The 27780-nt window shown below is 46.2% G+C and overlaps 1 protein-coding gene and 1 long non-coding RNA gene across 5 annotated transcripts in view; one reads left to right on the plus strand and one right to left on the minus strand.

Annotated features, from left to right (window-relative positions):
* LOC139059162 (uncharacterized) overlaps positions 1 to 27780 on the plus strand; it is a 477146-nt gene that overhangs the window by 167274 nt on the left and 282092 nt on the right. For both annotated transcript variants that reach the window (XR_011513967.1, XR_011513968.1), the window contains exon 2: positions 11823 to 11964. This is a non-coding gene — a long non-coding RNA (uncharacterized lncRNA). The remainder of the gene's footprint in view (positions 1 to 11822; positions 11965 to 27780) is intronic.
* LOC135916451 (microtubule-associated protein 4-like) overlaps positions 1 to 27780 on the minus strand; it is a 94696-nt gene that overhangs the window by 43032 nt on the left and 23884 nt on the right. The window lies entirely within an intron of this gene.

Genomic DNA, 27780 nt, shown 5'->3' on the forward strand with positions numbered 1-27780 from the left:
TCCACAGTGCGAATGGGCACAAAGAGCCTGCTTGATAGTGCATGCTTTTTACCCTGCTTTTACGATGCTTTTGACGGTAATGTGCTTAGCATTACCGTCAAACACATTACCACCGACAGCTATTGTGAGATAGGTTCTGCTGATTTATTTAAGTAGACGTGTGCCCCAGTGGAAACATGTGAAACAGTTTCTCTCAGTGGTGAAATTTTCACGAGTCACTGTCGCAACGCTTGATGAGTACTTTGTTGATTCATGTTCATTACGGATTCACAACGCTCCTGACTGTAGTTACGTTCTCGTAATAGAAAACATGGTTTTCTTCTTCTTTTTCTTTCTGTCTCTTCCGTTGGCGCCCTGAGTCAGGAGGGAATTCAAGTAGCTTTCTTTACTATTTAAGTGCTTATTTTTATTTTATGAAATTTCCTATTGGAATACGCGTAATAAAACGTACAAATGCTTTCATTATAAAACCACTGGAGCAATCTGAGTGTTTAAATTTGTTGCACTTGACAGATAAAGCTTAATTATAATAACTGTAGCACCTCATACATTTTACAAAGATAACTGAAAATCGGTAAGGTTAAAAAGAAATTTGAAGCACGAAGTTTGCAAGTCCGTAGCTCTGCACAAAAACCAGATGTCTTTTTGTATACTGCATCTGTTCTAGCCTCACAAACGGGCTAATTTGATGTACACGAGTTTCGCAGCCTATATAATGTTAATACAATATTTACCCAAGTTTGGAGAAAGTTTTAGTAACTAATTAGTGGTACATTTGAGAGCGGTGTATATTTCAGATATTTTGTTCACTGCACGCCTTAATAAGTTCAATTTACAAAGCTCTAATATCCTTATTTATAACAGAGTTCAGTGCTGAAAACTTTGTTCATGAGTTTCCTTTCTTGTTTCATTTTTAACAATTCTTATAAAAAAATTGCTGTCCTACATAAAAAGACAATGGGCTACAGGGCAGCGACTACGCGCCCCGCATTGGACGCGGTGAGCGTCGAGCAAAGCAGCGTTCGGCGCGGCAACGAAATGTGCGCCTGAGCAAGAGACGCACGCCTTAGAAACAGCTCGTTTCTAAGGCAACACCGCATTCGCTAGAGGCGCTTTTGTACCGCTTTGAAGCATCGTACTCGTGGCTCAGTGGTAGCGTCTCCGTCCCACACTCCGGAGACCCTGGTTCGATTCCCACCCAGCCCGTCTTGCAAGAGTTGAGCCAAAGCCACTTCTCCTCTGTCGTGACGTCACGGTGTCACGTGGTTTCATGGCGACACCGCCGCGCCTGAGGAGCTGGGTTGAGCTCTCGTAATATTCTTCGCATAAAAGAAGTATTCTTGCGGTTACTTAATTTAAGTTTTTTTTTACGCAACAAACCTAATCAAATTTGGCGTTGTGTAAACCGAGCGAAAGAAAACGATTTATGCGTTCTCGTGTATTTTGGTCATAGTTCCCGAACTAAAGCTTTCTCTAAGGTGTGCCCAAAAATCATTGACCAATGCCTATAGGCAGCAGCGTAGCATAGCTGGCGTCCAGCAACATACGTCATGATTAAGAATTCCAAATGTGTTCCCGAGCGTGGCATCAGTGATCCGTGCCCGTCGATTCAGAGAAGCGACCAGCGGCACGAATGATAAGTTCTAGTGTGTACTCATATGGCATGTCCCCGTTCGTTGAACGTCAATTCGACGAAGTCCTTGCTAAAGGAGAGGTCGTTAATACTACAGAGTTGCTGCTAGAATCAGGTTTGGCTAGAATGCTCAAAAAAGAAAGAAGTATCGAGAAGGCTCTTTGGAAGTTAACTCAGGATATTGGTTCTTCAATGTTTCATGTCCGCAGTATCACGTTTTCGCTGAGCTTGTGCTTTCAGCCGTTTTCTTCGTCCCTGCACGGTCCGAGCTCGGTCGATCGTCGGTCTGGTGCTTGAACTCGAGGAGTGTCCACTGTTGTCGAACTACTCAAGAACCACTGATTAGAGCACTCCTCTGCAATCTGTAAGATGACTATTATTAACCATTAGAGTGTAGGGTTGGAAATTATGTGGATATAGGTTTTGTAGGAGGAGTCTCTTGAATCCTTAAGTGGTCACTGACGGTAGTCTGCCTTGTTGTAAAAGAAAGTTAAGTAAATACTTAGCGTTTTACGTGCCAAAGCCACACTATCATTATGAAGCACGCCGTGTAGTGGAGTGCTCAGAAATAATTTTGACCACCTGGGAATTCTTTAGCGTGCACCATAATCTGAGACCACGATTGTTCTCGCATATGATCGTTTCGCAAGGAAGGCGAGGGACTCTTCCATAACTTCAGGAGAGCATGTATGTATCATACAAGATGTCACGTCCCCGATGAACATGCCATTGTTTAAATTGAGACATGAAGAGAGAAAGAGGAAAGGTGAGAACTTTATGCGTGGTGGCAACATGCAATATACAGTGCTTATTTTTATTTGTTTGACGTCTTGTAACAGGCACTAAATGTCACCACGAAACGTTCCCCTTGGCGACTGAACTGGTACACGTATCCAGAATTGACCATGACGGTCAGAGCATTCGCTTCTTGCGAATCGTTCTCTAAATACACAACGAAAATAAAAGAAAGGCCTCGGTAAGGAGGGCCGCGCGGGTTGTCGACCCCGTTCGACCTGGGGTGGGCCCGGGCTCGGTCACGCCGCAGACACCGAGTGCTGCGACCCCCCCCGAATCACGCCGAAATTGGCCCGCGGGTGGTCGATAGTGAAAGTCCCTCTCAGCCCGAGGTTTCCACAACGCGCAACGCGGCCAATCGAAAGCTTTCCTGCTGCGTACGCGGTGGCCAACGATTAGTGCGCTCAACGGTGGCACAGTTTTTGCCTCACGAAAACAGTTGAAATGACGAAGCATGTACACAGTCGGCCATAAAATTTTGCCGAACACGGCTTACACGACAATTTAGAGTTTCTGCTCTGTTAAGGCATGACGCTTCTTTTGTAATAGTTAAAAGTATAGGTCGAATTGGATACCTTGGAGCTTTGAATACGAAACTACGTTACCCAGAGTTCGCAGTAATGCAACTTTTTCACCGATCCAATGTCCCACAAGCTTTTGTGGCCGACTGTGTACTAAACGTGACATTCAGCGGTTTCGCGAACGTGCTTCGTAACAGAGGCGACGCAAACAAAAAAAGAATGACAGGCGATTTAGAAGATAAATGGTTATAAAACGTAATCTTTAGTTTTGATGTTACTGTTACATCTGTTACTCTGTTACTGGTACATCTTTTTATGCATGTAATAATTGTGCAATTAAGCCAGTTAAAGTCCAGTGCCTGCTCTGTAATGATCACGTTTTTATCCTCATCCTCCTTTGCCCTGTAACCTTGTTTCGAAATGCCAGTAAACAACTAGCGCAACTTCCATCATAAGGAACAGTCAAGATCGTACATGTGAGCGCACTCTTTCAAACGCGTTTTTTTTTTGTTAAGAAATGCACAAATAGCCGAGGACAGTGCAGAAACAGAAATTCAGCCAGAGCCTTATTGAAGATGCCGTAACTTCATCCCTCGGACGACGCAACCTATTAAGCGTGAGAAACTCTATCCCTCTAGTTGCAGACTCGTTCGAAACAGTGCCGTTGCTTTCCCTTCCCGAAATTGATTATTACCACAAAGTCTTGTAATCAGAACTGTGACAGCTGATTCTCCTCATTGTTGTGGCTTCGCTAAACACATTTAAAATCTCGTCACTGTGCGCAGAGCATATTACTGTTAGCATTTCATTTTCTTTGCGCGCTGCGTAATCTTTTATATAAACACACATTCTATAGGAGACTACCAGCCATACCATATTTGTAAGGTCCAGGTGTGGCGCATCGCATTCACTAAGTGAGCTGTATAAGTGTGACGGTCGATGGAACAAAAGAATGCTAGGCGTAACGTTAAGCGAGAGGAAGACAGCGCTGTGAATTGAAGAGCAAGCAGGGGTAGCCGATAAAGTAATGGAGCTGGGCAGCCCATCTAAAGCGTCGAGAAGGTAACCGGTGGTCTGTTAGAGGTAGAGAATGGTTGCCAAGGGAAAGAATGTGCAGATGTGCAGTCCATGATGACTGGTGGTGGTGGTGGTGGTGGTGGTGATGTTGATGTTGAAGCAGGCGGGGTTAGCCTGGCATACATAGCCGGCAATTGTTCCGCCTGATCCTCCTTCGAGTTCAGATCAGTGGTGTGTCACCAGGTGTCGATGAGCCCCGTGTCTCGCAGGAAGGCTATCAGAAGTCGTTGCGCTCTCTTCCTCAATGCCGCGGGCCCTCCGGGGAAAACAACATCTTCAAAGGTCCTGTGCGTGAGACCGCTTTTTTGTAGGTTGTCGACCATTACTTTTCGTTCCGTGTCAAACTGAGGGCACAGCCAAATGAAATGTTCGATGTCGCCAATGTCACCACAGAAAACACAGAGTGGGGAAGCGCGAAGCCCAGTCTTGAATAACCAAGCTGGGGTGTACGCGGAGTCGGTCCTGATGCGGTATAAAAGCGTCGCTTGTTCACGTGTAAATCCATGAGTCACACAGGATTCGTGTGGATTCTTGAACATCTCTCTAAAGTGAAGGCGGATTGCACCCTTAGGGTTTCGAAAAGCTTTTGGAGCTTTCACTTTTGGGACAGATGTCAGCGCTAGGCGTGCCAGAGCGTCAGCTTCCTCGTTCCCATCAATTCCTACGTGTGATGGAATCCACTGAAACCTTATGTTAAATCCTTTGCTCGTTAGGTCGTCGATCAGTGCCAGAGACTGCCCTGTAAATTTCTCTAGAGGTAGGCCCCGATGTAATCTCTGCAATGCTGACTTGGAATCCGTCAGCACCACGACATCTCGTGCAGAAAAGGCCCGTAGTTTCCGCAAAGCCGCGGTGATTGCGGCACTTTCGACTGTTGTAGAGGAAACTACGCGATCCAGTCGGCCAGACCATGACACATCAAGGGATGGTATGCAGAATGCCGCTGCACAGCTATCTGTTTGTGCGCACACCGAACCGTCTGTGTACACTTGTAGATGGCTTTGAAACACAGTGCTCAAGTGGTCCAGCACAATGAACTTGGCTTCGGCAGTTGAAATGGTGCGTTTCGTCGGTAGGTGGGGTACATTGAGGCTGCAGGTAACGTCCGGAAAAGACCATGGCGGGTCAAGGCGACTTCGTTTAGGCCATTCCAATCCTAAAAATCGGAAGGTGTTCAGCGCCGCATGGAAATGTGAGCGAGTTCTTGCTCTTAGCCGCCGGAGAAGCGCCGTGCCTGCCCGTGACTCGCCCAGCCTTAATAGCTGCGTCAGCAAGGCCTGAGATGCCAAGAGGCGGAGTGGAAGAGACGCTGCCTCATTAGTGACTTTCTTGTTTGAAGCCGCCGTTGGAACTCCCATCGCCAAGCGAAGTCCCTTTCTGTGCACTGCCTCCAAGCGCTCGAATTGACTCGATGACGGTGATATCAGAGGGAGCTGATAGAGAATGCGGCTTGTTATCAGTGCAGCGTTCAGTTTAAGCATGGATATAGGATTGTTCCCCCAACTTATACCTGCCAATCGACGAAGTGCGTTGATTCTTTGCACTGATGCAGCCACAACACTTTCGACCGCACCACGCCATAGCAGCTTGTTGTCGATGGTGACGCCCAGGAATCGAACATGAGTTGCACGAAGAATTGAATGCCCTCTGATATTCAGCGTCAGACGTGTTGACTTGCGTCTCACTCCCGGGAAAAGCATGAAGGCCGATTTTTCTGCTGATAAAGATAGGCCAAGCGTCGATAAGTGGCGATCGATAGTGGAGATTGCGGCCTGGGCTATTCGGGCCAAACGTTTGTGCTGGTACCCCGAGATCCAAATGCAGATGTCATCTGCGTAGATGGACATTTTAACTGCCGTCCGACCTACTTTCAGGGCATTTGGAAGGCTGGCCATGGCAACGTTAAAAAGCAAGGGGGATAGGACACTTCCTTGTAGGACACCGAGGGAAATTCGTCGCTTGTCACTCATTATACTTCCGAGCTTAACTTGGACACATCGATCCCTGAGAAATTCATGGACGAATCGAAGAGCATTTCCCGAGACGCCCATGGCTCGGAGTCCGTTGATGATGCCTGTATGAAGCACACAGTCGTATGCCTTGGCAACGTCCATAAAGATGGCGAGTGTGGAAAGGCCGTCTGCGCGATGGTGCTCGATATGGCTCAGTAGATCCAAGACACTGTCCTGGGCACTCAACCGTGGACGAAATCCAATCATACATGATGGCAGTCTATTTCCTTGCTCGAGATACCATGTTAACCTCGTACATATTAGTCTTTCCATCAACTTTGATGCGCATGATGTTAGCGATACTGGCCGGTATGAGGTGAGGTTTGCAGGATCCTTTCCCGACTTGAGCACTGGCACCACCCATGCTGTCTTCCATGCTTCTGGGATCTCTCCTGTGATCCAGACGTGATTACATATGTCCAGAAGTGCTTGTTTTCGCTCATATGGCAGATTTGTCAGCATCTGATTGCTGATCGAATCGGGACCCACAGCACAGCGTCTTCTTAATTTGCTAAGCGCCAAATTCAACTCACGAAAGGTGAACGGCGTATCCATGGTATGCGATGCTTCAGACAATAGAGGGTTCGATACTCCTGCTGATCTGCCAGATGTGTAGACGTCTGCAAAATCTTCTGCAAGGGTTTGCAAATCTTTTCCTTGCTTTAAAGCCAGTGCTTCGAATGGCCTGGGCAGGCGAATCTTTCCGGATAGGCTATTCATTACTCCCCATATCCTTGTCATGGGAGTAAACGCCGATAAACTCTCACAGAAAGCAGCCCATTGAACTCGTCTCAACCTTTTTGTGTGACGACGGATGACAGCGTTTATCCTGTTGAATTCAGTTTTCGCAGATGGATTGCCTGTTTTTCTCATTAGTTTCCGCTCCACTCTCCTACGCACTGCGCAGAGGTTCTTTAGTTTCAAATCAGGAGTAGGGAAATGATCTGGCAGTTTCAACATTGACGTAGCCACTATTTTGCTCCGCAGCATATCTGCGAACAGCTCACCAGGGGATTCGTCCAATGCTTCTCTGTATGTGTCCCAGCGGGTCACAGCACAGAATTGTCGTCCAGCAGTGTGAAATCCGGTGATGTTCGTGAAGATCGGAAAGTGGTCACTGCCCATCCTGTCTGGGGCCGTTGTTGACGATACGACAAGGTCTGGAGAATGGATAACGAGGTCTATGGCACTCCATGAATCTGGTGGCCTGAAGAAAGTCGGTTTGCCATCGTTCGCGATACATAAGTCAGCAGCATCCGCGGCTGTGACAAGTTCCTTGCCTCGGGAATCTGCAGTCTTATCTCCCCAAAGCGAATGATGTGCGTTAAAGTCGCCACAGATTATTATAGGAGAGGGGCAACGAATGCAAAGGTCCTTTATGAACGCCTCCATGGAGACCTTCCTGCGCGGACTTATGTACACCGACACCACACTGAGTTTTCGTTTTCCTAGGCACACTTGCACAGCGGCGACTTCCAAGAAGGTAGAACAAAGGTCTTGCACTGGTAAGGTGACGTGAGGTATTTCTCGCCTGATGTATATCATCGCACTTCCATTCGCAAATGATGGTATACTCGGATTTCCATGTCTGATGTACCCTGGGATCGTCCTTCCATTTGGGAGACCGGCCTCCGAGAGTGCTAGAATTGGTATAGGTATGTCTCGAAGGAAAAGGCTGAGTTCAGAAAGATGCTGTAGAATACCGGCGCAGTTCCATTGCATTATTAAGGGCACTTTTGGACGACGGAATGGACCAAGTGGGCGAGACATTGCCATTATGCTACTGAGTGTATGTGGAAGTAGAGCAGAGTATTACTGACTCAAGAGCCAGCACTGCTTCCAGCATATCCTTCGTCGAACTAGCAGGCATCTTCGCAACGTGGGAACGTAGTGCCGTGAACAAAGCGCGTATCACATGCTGGCAGTTTTCCTGCTGACTGTTGCCAAGTGGTACTTGAGGTCGGTTTACTGCGGCCGCATAGGTGCGTTTTTCGGTCTCTTTTCGAACAGGTTTCTCAGCCGCTGAGACCGTTTGCGTTGGCTCAGTAACTTCATTTATCGGTGTGAGACGCGGGAAGTGGGATGCGTATTCTGTTTCCAAACCAGGCAGTTGTGGCGCTCTGGATGTCTTCTTCGTGTTCGATGGCGCGCTTGCACTCTTTGGACCCAGAACAAACAACTTATTTCTTCGCTGAGCAGTTGTCCGCGCAGGGCATCGACCGTAGCTAGCAGGATGATCACCGCCGCAATTTGCACACACAAAGTTGTCTTTACTAGCACACGTCTTAAAGTCATGAGGTCCCCCACAGCGCTTGCACCTCTGTTCCCCACGACAGTACTTAGCGATATGTCCGAAGCGCTGACACTTAAAACAGCGTGGTGGTGTCTCCACGTAGTCGACAAGCTCGTGTCTTGTGAAACCAAGGTTGATCTTCTCCGGGCGTTCAGAATTTGGAGCAAATGTGAGAACCACCATGTTAGTGCGCCTTGACTCCCACTCACATGACGAGGTTTGGACCCGACGGATGATTCTTCTTGCATGGAACACGCCCTGAGGTCTCAGGTAGGTGAGTAGCTCTTCATCCGAGTACCATTTAGGGACTCCTCTAACAATGCACGTATTTTTCATGTAACTGTGTGGGACACGGGCAGATAAGACTATGCCGCCGATTTTCTTGGTCTCTAGAAGGACGTTGGCTTGTCCTTCTGTCTCTACATGTAAGAGCAATGCACCCTGTGCTGTGAAGCGGCTCTTCACTGGTGCTCCACCGAGAATCCTTTCAAGCTCAGAATACAGGACAATAGGGTTTGCTTTCCTTAAATCATCTCTTTCGGATGCTGCAGTGATTAACACTGGAATGCCCTCCGCCTTGTCTTTACGATGGCGCACAATTCGGAAACCACCCTCGTCCATGTCCAGGTCTGAAGGGTTTGCCACGTTGTCGTCGTCGATGATAGTTGACTCGTCTTCAGATTCACCAGTGTCTTGTCGCTTGCAGTCAGGCTGGCTTGTACAAACCAGCTGGCGTTTCTGACCCGGTGTCGGCCCTTGGGAGGTCATGGCGGGGTGCTCGTCGGTGCCAGCTTGGTTCCTTCTAGCACCTTGTGAGGCGGCGGGTGGGGCAGCACCCGTCGGTCTCCGATACGGAAGGTACCTTTTCGAGTCGACAGACGTCTTGAACCGTTCTGACCAGTAATATTACCAGAAAATAACGATAAATGTAGGCAGAGCTACTCAGACAGGCTAGCAGCAGATTCGTCGTCTTCTTCTTGATGATGATGACGGAGAATTTGGTGGCGTAATGAAATTAGGGAAATTTGGATGCATAAGATGTGATCAGCTGACAAAAGACAGGGGTAAATGAAGACCGTTGAAAGAGGCCTTCTTCCCGCAGGTAGATATGTTAGGCCGATGATTTTAATGATGGGTACGTCACTGTTGCCATTAGCGACGTTCTTACTTATTCTTGTTGATATCTCGGGCTTGCTCGCCTTGTCCTTACGTTTACATTACCGAGTCTCGACTTTACCTTCTTCGGTCATCGGTTCGGCAAAAAAAATAAGGCCCGTTCTTGGGCAGCGCACAAGAAAAGCGAGAAAGGAAGCAGGACAATCGCTAGTCTAACAACTGAAGATATTTATTTGGAAGAAAAAGATAATATAGACAGTGATTATAAAAGTCATGTGGGTGACGTGCAAAAAAAATCGTCACATATTCATGAGCAATTAACGAACGCGATCTCTTTGTTTGATATGAAATCTGACGGCTGATTTATACACATGTTCTTGTTCTTGACTGTGTTGTATGCCCCGGCAATTTCATGTGTACGTCGACGGTGGTGTTTCGGGATGACTGAGGTATCTATCCTCAAAAGAAGGCGCGTGGCCGCAATCCCGACAATGGCTCAAGGATGGACAATGAAGAATGGATGCCCGCTCATATAGAGACAATGCCAAATATTCCTCGCTTCCCATGGATGCCAAACGCACATATATAAACTAAGGCGCACGTTTCGACTGCTACAACGCCCCAGAGCTGTTGTATTTGTCAGCATCTCCCTAGCTGAAATTTTATTCTGTATCAATTAAAGAATTGGGGGCAATGTTCAAGGATCATAAATAAACAGTAGCTTGCCACTAGCTTCAATGTTCAAGACACCGTAACCCGAGGAAGCTCGACCTTGTGTAGCGTGGGTTACTAAAAAAGTGCTGAAAATACGTGCAGAAAGAAAACGTTTTAAAAAAGAGCATGTATGCTCATACCTTCAAACGTTGCCATTTTGCACTGTACACGCGCACTCAAGCGTTCATCTTCAATCATAAGTGGTCATAGCAACTTAATTAATTTCCCGGAAGCTTGAACGATACGGTGTCCGTGGGCGCGCATATTCAAGTTGTGTCTAGATTATCACCGAAAAACTGTTAGCCTCAATGGCTTCATGTCACAAACTTTCCCTGTTCGCAGCGGTGTTCTGCAAGGACGTACCCTCGGTCCTTTTCTTTTCAGTCTTCATAGAAACGACATCGTCGATGTATTTCCCGTCGCAAAATTTATTATATACGCAGATGATACAAGCATATTCTTAGCTGGTGAAAATGTCAATGATTTAATAGATGCAGCAAACTGCATGTTCAAACACCTAGACAAAGGTACACACAAAAAGAAATAAATTGCAAAATATATAACGTGAACAAAGCAAAAGCAGTTATTTTCTGGGCCAAGAATAAACAAGCTAGTTTGAGGAAACAAATATGCTTTAGATCTCATCCGCTGGAAACAGTACCACAGTTAAAAACATTGACCTTTCTGTTTAACCAGCATATGCCCTGGGTTGATCATGTAGCCACATTACTCCTAAGTTGTCGCAAATAATGCTCTATCGCAACCGTGAAATCTTGCCGTCTTGTGCTACGTTGTTAGTTTATAACTTTGTTCCATTCTCGCTTTAACTTTTGTGGCCTTATCTGAGGAACTACAACACAGAAAAATCCGAACATATTACTTGCATTACAAAAAAGAAGGACCTATGGAGATTGTTAAGAAATTACCAAGGTTACATCACACAAGATAAATATTTTTGAACACAAAAGTATTGCAGTAACAAAAATATGTGACCATCGCCTACGCCAGACACCTAAACAGGAACATCTCAATAAAAGATCTTTTGTTCAATATCTTTCAGGCTTGAAAAGGCGCGAACGAAGCTACAGAAGAAGAAATAAGGACATGTGGCAAATTAAAACATTCCGAACAACCTATGGTCTACAAAAGCTCGAAACAGGCTTCTACGACTTTTTAATGACATTTTGATACAGAATATGACACCCCATTGCGTCACATTTAAGAAACTCTTAGCTTACTTTCTTTCTTAAACTTTTTTTGGTTATTTCTTTATGCAACGAAAGCCCAATCACTTTGCAGAACTATGGTGTTATCGACGTTATTCCTACACGTTTTCTGTTAAAGTGCCTCTGCCACGTCATTGCATTGTGCAAATTATTAGATTCCATTACTTCTTTTGCCATGTGTGTTTGTGATTTTATTCTTCTTTAAAACATATGTACCAGATGCAGCCTTTATGTAACACGTCTATATAACGTTCTTAGTGCAGTGTGATCAATTGCTCCGTCAAGCTGTTGAAAGACCTTTTACTTCGGTCCCCCTGAACCATCATGTATGAAGTGAGGGTAAAATAACCTTTTCGTTATTATTATCATTTTTAGCATAGAGGCTGGTGCTTTTCGAGAACCGTAGCAGCACTTTCCTGGCTTTATACATTTCAGACGCAAGGTGCCCCAGTCCCAAGATCTCTTCTGCGAAAGGCTTGTCCTCCAAGTGCCCTGAAGCTGTCCGATGGGCATTCCTCTCATCCGTTCTAGGGGAACTCCGGCATCGGATCCAGCAGTCGAGCAAGTGGAGGACAATGTATGTCGGACAGTCACACATATGTTTTATTGCTTATTCTGTGCCGCATTCTGTCCGCCGTTCCAATTAGAAATGAGTAGGCGTTCGCGAAATAAACTCCTAGTCGCAGGTGGCATAGTAGCGCTTCTTCCCGACTGGTAAAACCCGGCAAAATTTATAATTTCTTATGTGCGTCCATGGCATATAGGCGGCGGTGGCTGAACTTTGGTGTATTCCATTTTCTCACGGTGATAATGTGGGTATGGCGACTGAGGTGCCGCGCTGCATCCGTTTTCGACACCGAGATTGAGATGCTTTCGCATTCTCCGTGTGGACTTCTTACTTCTCGTCTTTAGTCCTCTTTCGCCCTTCCCCAGTGCAGGGTAGCCTACCGGGCTCAGCCTGGTTAACCTCCCTGCCTTTGCCTTGAGACATCTCTCTCTTCCTCAAACATTGCCCAATTAAAGATAAGATTACAATTAACCAATTGCAGTGGCGCCGCAAGTGTTCCTCTTGCCATGTTTCATCGCACATCACATCTACCCTCTTAGGTGGTAGTCCCCTTCTCCCAGTTCAAAATTTCAGTTTTCTTTAGGAAAGCCGGATATCCTGGCTACGGGCATCTCAGAAAAGCACATGTCACATTTCGCTGCGCTAAAATAGACTCGCCTCTAGTGTAGCACCCGTTTTGGAATGGATACGCGTTAAAGACACGACACAATAAAGGAGTCGGGAGATGCCTCCGCAAACAAGTCGAAAGTACATGCAATGAAGTGGCGTTTTTAAGGCTGAGTATTCTCGACTGAAACTTATTTTGCTCTTGAAGCACTGGTCTTGTTTACTTCCCTTGTGTACGCATCTGCTTCGCTGCTTTCCTGTTCACAAGTATGTAGTAATATGCACTAACACGCACCAAGAAACACTGCCGAACTTATTTTTCTCATCTTCGTGCTCGCTTATGGGCTTTACTTCGTTAACGCAACGTAACTCAATAATTCCAGCTAAATATATTTCCCAGTTTGCAGTCTGGAAAAAACACGCTCATGTGGCTGTTTCCTTTATTATTCCTAACACGTTTATCCTCTCATTTATATTTAGTTTTTTTCTGTGATATTCCACTCTTGTGACCTCATTCATCAAGTTCAGGACCGCCTATGACTCCTGCTGCAAACTACATTATTGGTTCTTTTCTTTTTTGTTGCCCGTACCATGAAAGATAACAAAAGAAGCGCTCAGTTGGGTTACAGGCACACGAAGTTGGCACGTAGCGGGTTTCCCCGCGCGAGTCGGCAAGAAAGAAAAACAGTAGTCACCACCGGAGAACTTTTGTGATTTTTTTCTTTTCGTTTCTGCATGACGGGCTCCTTTCTACTTAGAGAAAGTTAATTGACATTACTTTGTGGGGCCACGCAGCGACTGAAAGAGCCCGGCCTTCGCGATTGCATATGAGGCGTAACCAAACAGGTCCCTGGTTCTCACCCTCCGACACCGACGTGTACACCACTGCAGAAAGGTCTCCTGTGGCGCCATTGTTAATAGGGCGTGGATGGTGTTGGAAAGTCGCTCGCGTTATGCGCCCACAATTATGCCTCGGGCGCGTGGTTAAATGTGTTACTTTCTAGGGAGAAAAAAAAAGAGAAGTGAGAGAGAGAGAGAGAAAAGAAAACGAAGAACTGTTGCCTGCTCACGGCACTCCTGCGTTGAGAAAAGTGCCAAAGCAAAATTAAATTATGTGGCTTTACGTGCCAAAACCACTATTTGATTATGAGGCACTTCGTAAGATTATTTTTTTTTCTACCCGGGGTTCTTTAACATGTACCTAAACCTAAGTATACGGTTCTTTTTTTATTTGACCCCCATCGAAATGCGGCCGCCGTGGCCGGGATTTGCTTCCACGACCTCGTGCTTAGCAGCGCAACGCGAAAGCCACCGAGAAACCACGGCAGGTGAAAGTGCCAGACCAGCACACTAGTCAAAAAAAGCCCCGCTGAGAAAAAGTTACATGAACTGCAGCAGCGTACGTGCCACGTGCTTAGTAAAGACAGGGGACTCCTCAGAACTCGAAGTGCCTTAACCTGAGCATGTCGAGACGGCAAGACGGTGCCTGGATTCGCGAAACTTTCGCTACGTCCTCTAACAACCTTCGATTCTCGTCCGTGTCCGCTTTCGACATTCGTTGTTTATTATCTCCTTCTTATTTTTTTGAGCTCACTCGTAGTTCTCTGAGTGACGAAAGTAAGCGCCACACCGTGATCCTTACTGCAACGTTTCTTGGTGACGCGAAGGCTAAGTTTCGCTCGTTAGATAGTTGGCCTCATCATACCCGTTTTAGGCACGCGTTCCTTCAAACATCACCGCATGTGGGGCCGTTGTTGAGAGCTTGCAAAAATATGAACAGCTCTGCCACCATTTCATTCGTACCAGCGATGTGGTTTTACTTGTGGAGCATCACCTTTGGCTTGTGCCTTGAGCGTTTGTTTTTAGCACTACCAGAACAATGTAACGTTGGCTCGTACGCGCAGAATAGTTGTTTTAGTCTATAATTGGCATGAATCTAAATTATTAACGCGGGCGCATATAGTAAGCTTCTTTCGGTTAGTTTATTGCTTTGTTGATACTTGCGGTTTTTATCTAGACTTGATACTTTGCTGTGTCTGTGGGATTTGTGCTGTTACTTAATCTATATTAAAGCGTGCTATAGGGGTAGTTTCAATTTCTCAACTGTGTATGGGATAGCCGGCTTCTACTTCGCCGTTCCCCAGTAGAATCTGAAATGAAGTTTATTTTATCACATAAGTACATGAATGAGTAGAATTTATTGATAGGAAAGACAAAGAGGTCGACTTGAGCTAGAGCGCTCTCGTCTGCTACTCTGCACTGGGGAAGAGGGAAGGGGAGTGAAAGTATTGGGTTGGATAAGTACAATGATGTACATTAGAGGTAGGGATGGCAGGATAAAAGCTGCACAACGGCAGCTTGAATGGTCCCACTTCGCCATGAACAACAAGCAGCAACATGGCAACATAGTCGTTGTACATGCTTGTCGAAAGGTAATATATTTAGCAAGTGCAGAAATGTCACAACTTTGAAACGACAAGGAAATACTTTTCAAGTGACACACAAGAAGTTAACATTCATAGTAGTATTTGTTGTAATGTGTTATGGCATATATGATGTATGTTTTCATCACTTTGTGTTTCTTAAGTGTCGATGGAAGATAGTAGGAGAGTGTTTGAAGGCCGTAATTAGTGCATAAGCGTGGGACTGGCCAGTGTTCAGTGTATCGATTTAGGCGAAAAGCTGGATTCTGTTGCAAGTTTGCAATGTTCCTGATATGAGCAGTACCCTTAATCATATCGCATTTAAAAGAACATAGAACTCGATACTCGCAAAGGTGGTCTACCCGTAAAATTTAAAACTTCCGGAATACCTCACGCATACGTACATTGTAAGGCAAGTTTGAAATAGCACGTAAGCCATTCTTTTGAAGTGAAACTAAATTACCTAAAAATCTCTTAGTACTATTTGACCAAACGAGGTCACAACAGCGCAGGTACCCGCCGTGGTTGCTCAGTGGCTATGGTGTTGGGCTGCTGAGCACGAGGTCGCGGGATCGAATCCCGGCCGCGGCGGCCGCATTTCGATGGGGGCAAAATGCGAAAACACCCGTGTACTTAGATTTAGGTGCACGTTAAAGAACCCCAGGTGGTCGAAATTTCCGGAGTCCTCCACTACGGCGTGCCTCATAATCAGAAAGTGGTTTTGGCAAGTAAAACCCCATAATATGTTTTTTTAACAGCGCAGGTGAAAAGAAATAGTGCGTGATAAATCATAAGTTTCTGTGGTATTGGTAGTAAGCTCTGGCATCTGCGCAAGATACCTAGCGGTTTGCTAAGTTTATATCGTAAGTAATCGCCATGGTGGTCCCATAGCATCAGTCCATTAAAGATAACATTCAAAGTTCTTGCGGTAGCGGAAAGTTCTATTTTCGTGCCATTGAGTGTGAGGCACTGAGTGAGATCACAAGGCATGTACTTCGCTCTAAAGAGGACCGCTTTTGTCTTGGAGCAATTTAACTGGAGAGAGTTTTTTTTACCGACCAGTTATATACTTTGCTGAGTATTTCATTTGTCAAATTTATGAGTTCATCCTCCTTAGTTTCTGAGAAGAATCAACTGGCATCATCTGCGTAAATAACGCAGTTAATCTAATCATCAATGTTCCCAATGTCATTTGTACAAATGATGAATAGAGGTGGTCCCGATATGCTACTTTGAGGCACACCCGGATCAATATGTTTAAACAAAGATAATTTTCTATTATTGATACGCGTTGCTTTCTCTTGGTTATGTAACTTCTTATTAATTCTAAAACTATTCCGCATGTACCCAAACAATTCCATTTTTCTAATAGTGTTCCATGTTCAATTCTGTCGAAAGCTTTTCAGAAATCTAGGAATACTCCCAATGTTAGTTTACTTGCTTCTGTGGTTTTCAAAATTACTTTTTTTGTTTAAGAAGAGCATTTTCAGTCAAGCAGTCTAACCTGAAACCATATTGAAATGTTGTTAAAATAGAATACGTAATAAAGAAAGCAGTCATCCTAAGGAGGCCAACTTTTTCTAAATCTTTTGAAAGCAGTGGAGGAATCGAAGTTGATGGGTAGTGTCTTAAATTGTCTCCTTCTCCACCTTTGTGCACAGCAGTCACCCTTGCAATTTTCGGTATGCTGAGGAAAAATGCCAGAATTTAAAGATGTTGCAAATGTAAGTGAGGCAGGTGGTGAGAAGGTCAATAACAAAAAGAATTGGTTGTATTTTTAATCCGTGCACATCCTCACTTTTGGTTCACGTAAAGTTGAAGACTTCAGTTGAAGACACAGTTGAAGACACAGACTTCATTTGAAAACACATTGAAGACTTCAATATCACCAGTTCCATTAAGATACAAAGAATGTGTATGGGGACCGGGCAACTACATCAAGGAATCCTGATCATAGGGGATTTCAAGTAGAGATGCAAAGTAGTTGTTAAATTTGTTAGCTAGCGCTTCATCTTTACGAACCTCGTTACCCGCATTGAGCTATTTAATAGTACTGGCGGGTCTCCGTGATGATATAACAGAGTTCAGCTTATTCAATGTCTGCTTTGCATCAACGATACCATCAAATATGGAGTATTAATAACCATGTTTAGCTTGTTTTTGTAATTTCGTCAGGCTATTTCGGTATGGTTTAAACACGTTCAAGAAGTCTGGGTCACGGCTGTTCAAAAACACATGGTACAGCCTATTCTTTCTTTATCATTTTGATTATAGCTTAGAAAAAGAGCCATGGTTTGCGAGCATGTTTAGGTTTTTTTAAATGCTTGTTAGGAAAATGTTTTTGGTATACTCAGCACAAAATGTTAATGAAACGGTCGTACGCCTTATCAGGTGATGAACAGCTGAATATGTCATCTAACTCAACGAGCTTATTTCGTCACGAAAGCAAGATAAAGAATGTAAATTTATGTCTTGTAAATAAGTGTAGGATTTAATTGGGTGTATCTGTTTAATTTCTACCGTAGTAGTAAGGCGAAGTGGCAAATGAACACTAATCGGGACACTTATCGTACCATGGTGTAGTAGGTTAGCTGAATGTGTTATAAATATATTTATCAAGGTCGCTGTAGTAGCTGTAATGTAAGTTGGGGTAGGTATAATGTTTGAAAGGCCGTGTGAAAGAAGTATATTGGACAGGCCAGTTTGTGTTTGCGAGCATGTCAATTTTCAGATCACGCCCGTGTACCAATGTATAATTGTTATATAATTACACTAATGTATAATACTTGCTTAGAAAAACAAAGGTGGATAGGGAGCTAAAGGTGAGTGGTTTCTAAAGCGGTAGGGCAAGTCTCCTGCAAGTGCTAATACTGCATGTATCTGGTGGAAAGTGGATAGCCGGGCACTCAACGGCAGAGGGGTAGTCAATGGAGTAGACGCGGAAGGGTAGTTTCCCTTCCCCGTAGTCACTAAGATAAATGATTGGCGCTGTTTGTTTTGAGAAAGTCTGCTCGCTTATTTCAAAGGCTATTTTTGGCGGTAGCTGGAGCTGCTTCAGTATGTGTACCGCTTTCTTTAGGAAGGCTCTCCCACAGCTGTAAGCCCACAAATCAGACTAAACTAGAGGTGTAGTATTCAATCTGTGCAATGCGTCATTGCGTGGCGAAATCCCCGAAATTGATAAGTATATTGGAACATCAAAATCTACATATATATGTCAGCATTGCCATTTGTTGGGCGTGTTGGTAAACTGACTCGGAAAGCATATTTAGCACCATCGAACAAGGACAGAAGGGAGATGACACCACAATTCGCTCCCGTTACGTTCCCGTTACGTACGTTTTCCCGGCAATAACGTTCTCAGTTGAGAACACAATACATATATATGCATTGACTTCCTCCTCTTCCTCTCTCAATCGCCGGGCTGCCCTGTGCGTTTAATTTTTATATACTTTGTCACGCTGCGTCTCTCCGGCGATGTTTTTTAGTACCACCATCTTCTCGCATTCGATACTTTCTTTCCGCAATAGCTGAGCAACGCTGTACAAGTGTCTCTGTCTTTCAGAAGGCTGACTGTTGCACAGAACGTTTCGAGCCGTTCACCAAGCTACACCCACGAAGAGTGTGTGTCGTAGTATTGCTCTCCGGCTCCGCCATCACCGTCGCCTCCACCACGGTACTGACTGTGGACAGAGCCCGTCTGCTGCAACGGTTCGCAAAAGAGGTTGCGAAGCGTTGCAGACCACAATCTGGGGAAGTGGCGAGACTGCAGTGTAGTGTGCGCGTGCACTATAGGCAAGCGCGAACTCATCACAATTTGATCTGGTGTGGCGCTATCGTCACTCGAATCTGTGATATCCTCCAGTTGGAGTCGTGGGTCTTTAGGACTACATCGGGAGTGCTGCGGGGCTGTGGGCCTCAGATGAGCATCAGCTGGAGAAACATCTAGCGCCGCTATGGTAGGCACCGCGTGCGGCCACAGGCGGATCCGAAGCATTGGCTTTAGATCTAAGATCTACCGCTGGAAATGCTTTGAACATTCAGTATTTCAAATCCTTTAGGATTTCCTGTGCATTTAATCTTGAAAACATATACATTATGGGGTTGACAGTTCTTTCGGTGAAATTGTGACATTTCTTAATTCATTTCTTTTATCTACGGTGCGATAAAGGAAATCCAGAACCGCCACAGGGAGCAGCGTGTTTACGACTGGTAAGGGAGATATTTTTGTGCCTTTCCGTGTATCTTCCGTCCGCCACTTTCATATGGCCACCCTTCGTTTCCTAAAGCGCAGCACATCGGTAGATGGGGTAAAGGTAAAGAGCCTAGGGGCTAAGTTATTTCAACCTTGCGAGTACATTCAACAAAACGCGGCAGCCACCCATTTTTTTTTTTTGCTTTCTATGCCTCCACGAGACAATAGCAGAAACATGAAAAAAATGGTCCCTGGAGGCTTAAGCCCGCTTCCCCACTGTTTGGCCTCCTCATCTTCGAGGGTAAGTATGCGATTTCGCAACCAACGCCGTGAGCGGGCACACACGGAGGCACCCCAAAGCACACAACCTAGAAAACCACCACGAGGCCCAAATTTTCCTTTCGGGTCGGGTACGCCAGGTCTCCCCAGTCCTCCACTCCAGCTGCGCCGTGCTGCACGTCCTCTTCGCCGGCAGTGTCAGAAGCAACTCTGGCCGGGGGCGGGGGACCACGCATGCGAGCACAGACGACGAGGGTCACAGACGGCCGCCGTATCGATCCTGCGCGTCCCTGCCGCGCTCGCCGCATTTCCTTTAACGCGTGTTTTTTCGCGGACATAAATAATGGAAAGTGGCGTCGCGGCTTGCCCGCTGCAGCTGAGCGGCGCGCCAGTTGGCTGTGGGATGGAACGCGCTCGTCGTCTCGGTGGCAACGCGGATGCGGATCGCCGGCAGCGGGAGGGCACGGGGAGGGAAGGGGGGGGGGGGACTGACACTCACGATGTGCGCGCTTCACAGGCTCCGATCGGATGCGGTGTTTTGGAGGACGAGTGCACGCGTGGTGTCGCCCGTGGCCGCCGCCGGCGCAACTCGATTGCAGCTGCCTCGGATAAACGGCCGCTTATTTCCGCGCGGAATTCAATATTTTACCCGCTCTCCGGCGCCGTCCCGGAAGAAGCAGTCACTTTTTTCGCTTTCTTGTGACGCGTTTCTTCTTGTAAACGGCGCATGCGGGATTGCTAAAATCGTGAGGGGATATCCGTGAGAGACGCCCGCGAGGTGGTTGAGGCCGCCACCAAAGCGGGAAAGGATCTACCTCGTTTGCACATTCATTCATTCATTCATTCATTCATTCATTCATTCAGTTACTTCCTAAATGGCTTCGGGATAAAAGAAAAGACATATTCAGTGAGAATATTGTGCCCCCGTTCGTTTTATACATTATCAAAGCACGATCTTGATGACGGTAAGAGGTAAAAGTGCAGAGGACGTTTTGGTTTGAAACAAGGTATTGTGGTTTGTTTCTGGATGAAACGGGTTGCAGTGGGAGTCCACGCAAGCAGACTAATAAAGCGATATCACTGGGCTACCTTCAATGAAATGCATTCGTGCATACAGTGGATTATACAGACCTGACATTCAAGTCTATAATGACCGTTTTACGAATTGTCATCATGATGTTAATATGTTATGCGAACATCACTACGTCAACATTTTTACGCTTTTGATCGTTACCGCGTGCTTCATGCGGCAGCAGTCCTCTGAAAAAGTAAGCGCATTGGGAGCTGTGATATGGGCAGAACAGCGCATGTAAGAAGGTTACCAATGTTACTTTAATGCTGCAGCGCTAAAACCACGAATATGCCATGACTGATTGCAGGCGTGGCAAGGCGCGGTGAACCCAGCGCGATATTTAATTTACTTGCAGGTAGCAGGCGTTACTGTGGGTACTGGACGCAGACACACTTTCTTTTCAGAGGGTTATTTGTTTTGATACTCTGTTTAATTTATTAACACCTCTGTTGCGTTGCGAAGGAGTGAGGAGTTATATTGGAAAGAGAAGGCGAAACAGTATATAGGAACGTTTGAACATGAAGAACCAGAGAAACTAGTCGGCGATTGATAAAGGGAAGTGGAAGAAATACATCAAGAACAGCCACCCAGTATTGTAAAATGGGACGTAGCTAATTAAAAACAAATGCACTTCGAAGCAAAATAAAGTCCAGCTCAAGAGCATTAATGATGGCCAGTGTTCTGCACTACATTTTTGCAGACGCATTACCACGCTTTCTTTTTGTTGTTGTTGTTAGCGAAATGGGTAGTGGGGGAGGGAGTGGTAGGGAGATAACTTGGGTATGTCACCATTATTACGCATATGCCACTGAGGCAGCATTCAATGATGGCTGCAGTAGGCACAATTCCGCCACCACATAGACAAAAGAGCCGCATGGCGCACGAAATAGGTCAACGAGGCGCTCCCTAGGGTCCATAAATTCAAATAAATGCGGCGCACATGCTCGTTCGCCATCGCTAATGCCGGAATGCTTAAGAATATTTGATATCAGAACGCATTTCTTATCATGCGTCTGAAAGATTGTTCTCGGGCTAAAGCGAAAACCGATGTATAAGAGAGAGAGAGAGAGAGAAGACTCATGCATTTCTGAGGAACAGAAGCCATCAGCAAACGAAGCCCCCTGGCGATAAACGAAATGAACAGCGCGCATCCACAAGAAGTATCAGCGAATCGCCGGAAACGCACCAGGGAGGCAACATAAATGCAACATTGACTGCAAGAAACAACGAAAAACAAACTAAAGGAATGGGACAAAGCGGGAAAACTATATGCTGTCTCGGCAGTTGCCCCGAACAATGGGATCTGAGCGAGACCGCTAAAAAAAAAAGCCCCGCGTGCATATTCTCGTGCGTGGTTGAGGGTGCAGCGAACCCGTATTAAAGACGCAGATTTTCTGTGTTTCTCCCTTCCGCTCTCTTTCACTTTTTATCCCCTATACTCTTTCCACCGTGAAGGGTAGCCAACCAGAACTACCTCTGGTTTATCTCCCTCTGCATTTCGATGCATATATATATATATATATATATATAGGCGTTAGGAGAAAGAAATGTAATCCTGTACAATGTCAGTCAGGAGGAGCTTTCTATCCTGACATTGATGTGGGTTTTAGCAATAATGATGAACGGAAACCGCATTGTCGAGGCTCTCACAAAGGCTCAAATCAGGATTTCCTACTGTGAAAACTTTGTGACCCAATAAGAAAGCCAATAAACTTCAACCGTTCATGTAGAGAGTTATATTGTGAATTGTTTTATTCGTAGTCGAATATGTTCAGTATTTTCTTTCAGTGCCTAACTATTTTTATTGCTGTTCGTACATCTGTGTTTTGTCGATCGCGTTGCGTGCGTGAAGTCACGCCGCCATATGTAACATAAGGATGGAGGGTCCTTCAAGACGCGTCTGTGCGAAATTTTTCTCAATATCTTCACTTATTTTTTTGCTCTGTTGTAAGTGGAAGTCGATATCCAGAGAAACGGAAGAAAGAAATATGTATTTCCGGCACCTGTACATCTGCTTCATTTTTTTAAATATTACAGTTTTAGCAAAAAACACATGAAAGTTACATTGATGTTTTTCGTAGCGTTCGCCTTGTCTTGCACTAAATTCAGGTGCCCGCTGAGCCGTCCAACGACAACAGCGAATGCCGAGCCTTCTTCGAAATTTTTTTCGCATTTATTTTCGGTAGTTTGCAGGCTGCTTTCGCCGGCGGGGCGTTGTATCACTAAAACAGTGCAGTGTTGTAGAAGCTGGAGCCTTCGCGCGGCTGCTGCTGTAAACTGAATAAGCTGTAGTATATATAAAGGCTGCATGCATCGGTGGCCATGTGGCCCACTGGCTGTTACAAAACTTCTTTTCCATTTATTAAAAACCTGTCGACTCGCAAACAACGCTAAAAGCTTTTGGGAATACCTCGCCACGATCGCCACACACGTACATCGCTCTGGAGCTGATTCCCTTCCTCTCACGCGCTCATATAGTAATCCTGCAACGTTTTGTGGTCTCCCGTATCAGAACCGTCACGGAACTGTAACGCACCGGAGCAGGTGTCGAAGAAAGGACGTTTGTTCTACCTCTATCCCTTGCTTCTGCAAACGCGCAGGGTTGAGTGCTTTACAGTGCTTTGAGGAATGTTCCTTACAAGTTGTCGAACGCGTTAATGACGTGTGGAAATTGTTGCAGTATTCAATTAACCGCACATCAACCCTAGTAGACCGAACTCCGGCCACGAATGCTCAAAGACCCTGAAACGCAGTTGTTTGCGCTTTAAAGACACTCTCATTCGCAGGTCACTTTCGATGTTGGTTAGTTTGGGTGCCCCATGAAAGGCTTTAGATTGAACCCCTATCAACCATGGTTTAAAAAAATGCTCAAATTAATAGGAAGACCGAAGTCTTAAATATGCGACCAAGTGAGTTAAAAGGGCGCTGGCAACAACCTGTGCCAGCAGGTTGTTGCCAGTTGAATCAGCCAGTTGAACCAGCCACTATACAGTGGCAGGTTCAACTTCCGCGAAAGCAGGGCCACGATCGATGATGCAAGCGTCCGGCAACCTGTTGCCGCAGCAGGTGCGTCGGACGTAATGACATTAGCTTTGACCGAGCGCTGTCACTACGAACACGGAAGTCTTAGTGCACGAACGTTACAAAAGGAACGCTTTATTTACCTATCTATGACGAGGTGTGCCTTGCTCACAGAAGTCCGTTGAGCATGTCTTTGGCGCATCGCGATACGTACATAAGAAAAGAAGGATTGCTGCCAGAGCGAAACGTTACACGACCATCAAGGCAGGAGCGGATTGACTAAGCTAAACGGTGGGTGGGAATGCCCGTGGCATACACCGAGCGTGACAGGCGGGCATATTGTACTGGAGCGTGTTGGTGTGGCATGATCGATAGGTACAGCGAAGGAACGCGGGACAAACAGGGAAACGACGCGTGTACTCCTGTCTGCCTGTCTTGTTCTGCGTTCCGGTGTTGCATGTACAAATCGATTGTGACTCGCGGACTGTTTACCCGAGATCCTGTGAGCCGACGCGGCGAGGAAACAAACAGAGACACGTGCTAGAAAATTAGCAGGATATTTGAAGAGGACCCTGCACACGCACACTACAACGATCGCTGGCATCGTATTACACAAATAGCGGAAACACAAATCCGTTATTTATTTGACGTGTGGAGGTTGGAAGCATTTGCTTTCGCTTTTCCCGTCTCACCTCTGTATGGACTGAGGCGCCAAGACAACATAGAGGCGAAAGGAGGAAGGAAGGGAGGTCAGTGAGAACACAACATCAGATTTGCAACCATCTAGGGGAGGGAAAAAAAGACCTAGAAAGATAACAACAGCGGAGAGAGAGACCACGCGCGCATGCACATAACAGCTGTATACATAAGCTAGCTTCAAGAAGTATAGGTTATCCTTGAAGAATTGTAAAGTACCGTCGTCATCCTTCGCAGCGATGGCTGACGAGGACAAGTTTGTTCTTAAGAGACCGGCAGCTCAGCCACTCTAGCCTCTTCGGTCCCATTGCACCCAACTAGGTACGTTGAATTTTATTCCTTTTCAGGATTACCTCACCTGCAGTTACGTAAAATACCCAACCCCGATTTAAGGTCCGCAGAATGTGGAACTGTGTGATAGTGGTTTCGCCGCATTACTGCTGTAAGCTTTTGTGAAAATTCCCCACCAATTCGGCCTAGGCCGTTGAGTCGTCAAAAACGACAAAAGGAGTCCGCCAAGTACATCTCGATTACTGCGAGTTGACGCAAAAATAGAGCACGTTGGCATCAACAAGCCAACACACCAAGCGATATTAGATCTGCATCTATCTTTTTTGGTGAATAAAAACTCTTTATGACAACAACCGTATAAGAAGACGAGAATCAAGAATCATGAGGCAGCATCTCCATTTACATGGAAACACTGCCATTAGCATCTAACCGGCGTCTTGAAAGGAAAGAAAAAAATTTCTTTTTTTTGTTCGTAATATGCCAGTCGGTAGTGAGAGCCGGCTTCAAAAGTTATTACACCCCTGAGCGGGCTTCGGGTCAGAGGAAGCTATTCCACTTTTCACGTCGTCGAAAATGGCTCCCGCGTTGCGTTGTCGCAACGCCACCGTTCAGCAATTATGCCGTGCTGCAACCACGTTGTTTCCCATTACCCTCTTCGTATTTGCCGAGTGACTTTATGCTCGTGTTGTGCTTAATTTGTCATTCGTGAGCTGTGCACGATGCAGACTCCGCGCTCAAGTTTCACGTACTATGTGCTCTGCCGCAACCGCAAAGCCCGGTATGGCTCTGGATAGGAGTGGTAACGCTTCTAGACTTGCATTGGAAGTGTGTGTTTTCTTGTCATAAAGAATAGAGATCGTTGTATAAGCACGCCGTTAATCGCACCTTTTAACTCAGACTATGAGTTCTTGCTCAACCGTCGTTGACTTGCGCGTGCTCTTCCTGTGATGTTCCTGTATTTTTATTGTGCGCGTGCGTGACAAGATGGTATGTCAAATCCTTCTCCTTATTAAAAGGTTGTGACTAGTGCTTCTTTTATGCGTTGCATATTGCAATCACTCAGTTCAGCCCTTTGGCGCGGCCGGGCAGCCACCATTGAGAGTATGAGCCATTGTTCATTGCTGCGCGTCTCATGGACGACGACGAAGTGCCTTCTTCTTAGAACGCTTCTATCTGTGTTCTCTTGTTTCCGACGAATTCTTCGGAATTTCCTGGTGCCTCGGCTCCCGGTTTTGTGGCCATGGACGCGGAGCCTTCCAGAGGCCCTCCTGGCCAGAGGTCATCAAGGCCGTCCCTCACGAGGAAGAGAGGAAGCGTGCCCAGTGACACCGAGGACACTGAGTTATACTCGATGTCGGATGAAGACTCATCGGATGATAGCTTCATCACTGTCCGCAGAAAGAGGGCCAAAAGGAGGACTGTCAACGCGAACCCATCAACGCAAGCGAGCACGGCGACTCTGAAGTCAAGGCCTGAACGCTGGCCTCACGCCATCGTGTTCGTGCCCGAGGAGCCCTCAAACAACCTCCGACTGCTAAACAGGCAAGAACTATCTGTTTTCTTGGAAGGGGTCGTGCCGAATGAAATTAAGGACATTCGGATAAATACTCGCAAAAATGTCCTCGCAATCGATGTTACCAACGGGAGTGCGCTCGAAAAACTGAAGCAAATCTCGGTGCTAGGGCGCATCAAAGTGCGTTCATATATCCCGATGGATGACGCATCCACAGCAGGTGTCATTTATGACATCGATGTCGCCATTCCCAACGCGGACTTGCCTATCCTCGTCAAACCAGCCAGTGAGGGTGTTGTCATCACGCGTGTGAGCCGCCTTGGAACATCGCGCTGCGTCAAACTGATCTTCAAAGGAGATTGCTTACCAACACACGTCAAAGTCGGTCACTTCCGACACCCTGTTCGGCCCTTCGTACAAAGGCCTCTTCAATGCCATCAGTGCTTTAGGCTAGGACATGTCAAGGGTGTCTGCCCAAACTCGATCCTGTGTCCCCGTTGTGCTGAACCTCACGCGGAGGAGACGTGCCGGGCTACTGTCCTAAAGTGCGGCAACTGTAATGGTTCCCATGCTGCCTCGTCTAGGGACTGCCCTCGCATCAAGAAAGAGGTCGCTGTTCTCAAGCAAATGGTTCGGGACAATTCGACACACAGGGAGGCTGCTGCAACGATCCGGCGTCGGCGTCGGCGTCACCGAACCTCCTCAAAAAAGACAGAGCCGCGAAAGGAGAGGGCCACTTCCAGTGTAGCACCCACATTCTCCAATCAGGCCAAAAAGGGGCTGAACAGCACATGGAAGTCGCCTGAAAGGAATTTGTCTCAAGAAGAATGGCCTGCGCTTCCGAGCCAGCAATCTCCCACAGAACTACAGATTGTCAAGCCCGCTCGGGAGCCTACAACTGCCGCTGATGCCACACCCAAAGCAGATCAAGTCCTTTCAATGCTGCGTCCCCTCATAGATGCCATTCGAGTGATTCTGTCGAACCTTCAAACTACGTCTGCTCAAAATGCACTGAAAGTACTGGACGCCTTGAGCCCAGTACTTGAGTCCCTCGAATAGAGACATGGCCAGCCATCGTCCATCGTTTCGAGAGGAAGTCAAGGCAGCGTCTATCATACAGTGGAACGCAAGAGGACTAAAATCACGCCTTTCGGACTTTCGTCAGTATATATATACTAATTTGTTCCCAATCATTGTCATATGTGAGCCTAATGTGTCAAAACCAATCAGATTATCGGGATACGAAGCTGTTATATCCGCAACAACTAATGCATGCAGCAAAGTCACCGTTTTTATTCGTCGAGAACTGACCTATGTTCGCCAGCCGATTCCGCCTCATGATGAAAATCAATACGTTTGCCTCATCATTAAAAAGGGCAAACTCATGTTTACACTTGTAGGCGTTTATATATCGCCTTCAAGTATCTTTGATCCCAAACGATTAACGAACATCTTGTCTGTGTGCCCTGCCCCATATGTCATCATTGGAGATTTTAATGCGCACCATATAGCATGGGGAAGCGCAAAACCAAATGCAAGAGGGCAAAGACTTGCAAACTTCGCCTGTAACCACGGCCTTTCACTCCTGAATGACGGCAGCCCAACGTTTATACGAGGCGTGAATTATGGCAGCTGTCTTGACCTAGCTTTCGTCTCCAGCACTTTCACAAGATATGTTAAATGGTTTTCGGATATCGAGACACACGGGAGTGATCATATTCCCACATAC

Source organism: Dermacentor albipictus, chromosome 4 (assembly GCF_038994185.2).
Source record: "Dermacentor albipictus isolate Rhodes 1998 colony chromosome 4, USDA_Dalb.pri_finalv2, whole genome shotgun sequence".
NCBI lineage: Eukaryota > Metazoa > Arthropoda > Arachnida > Ixodida > Ixodidae > Dermacentor > Dermacentor albipictus.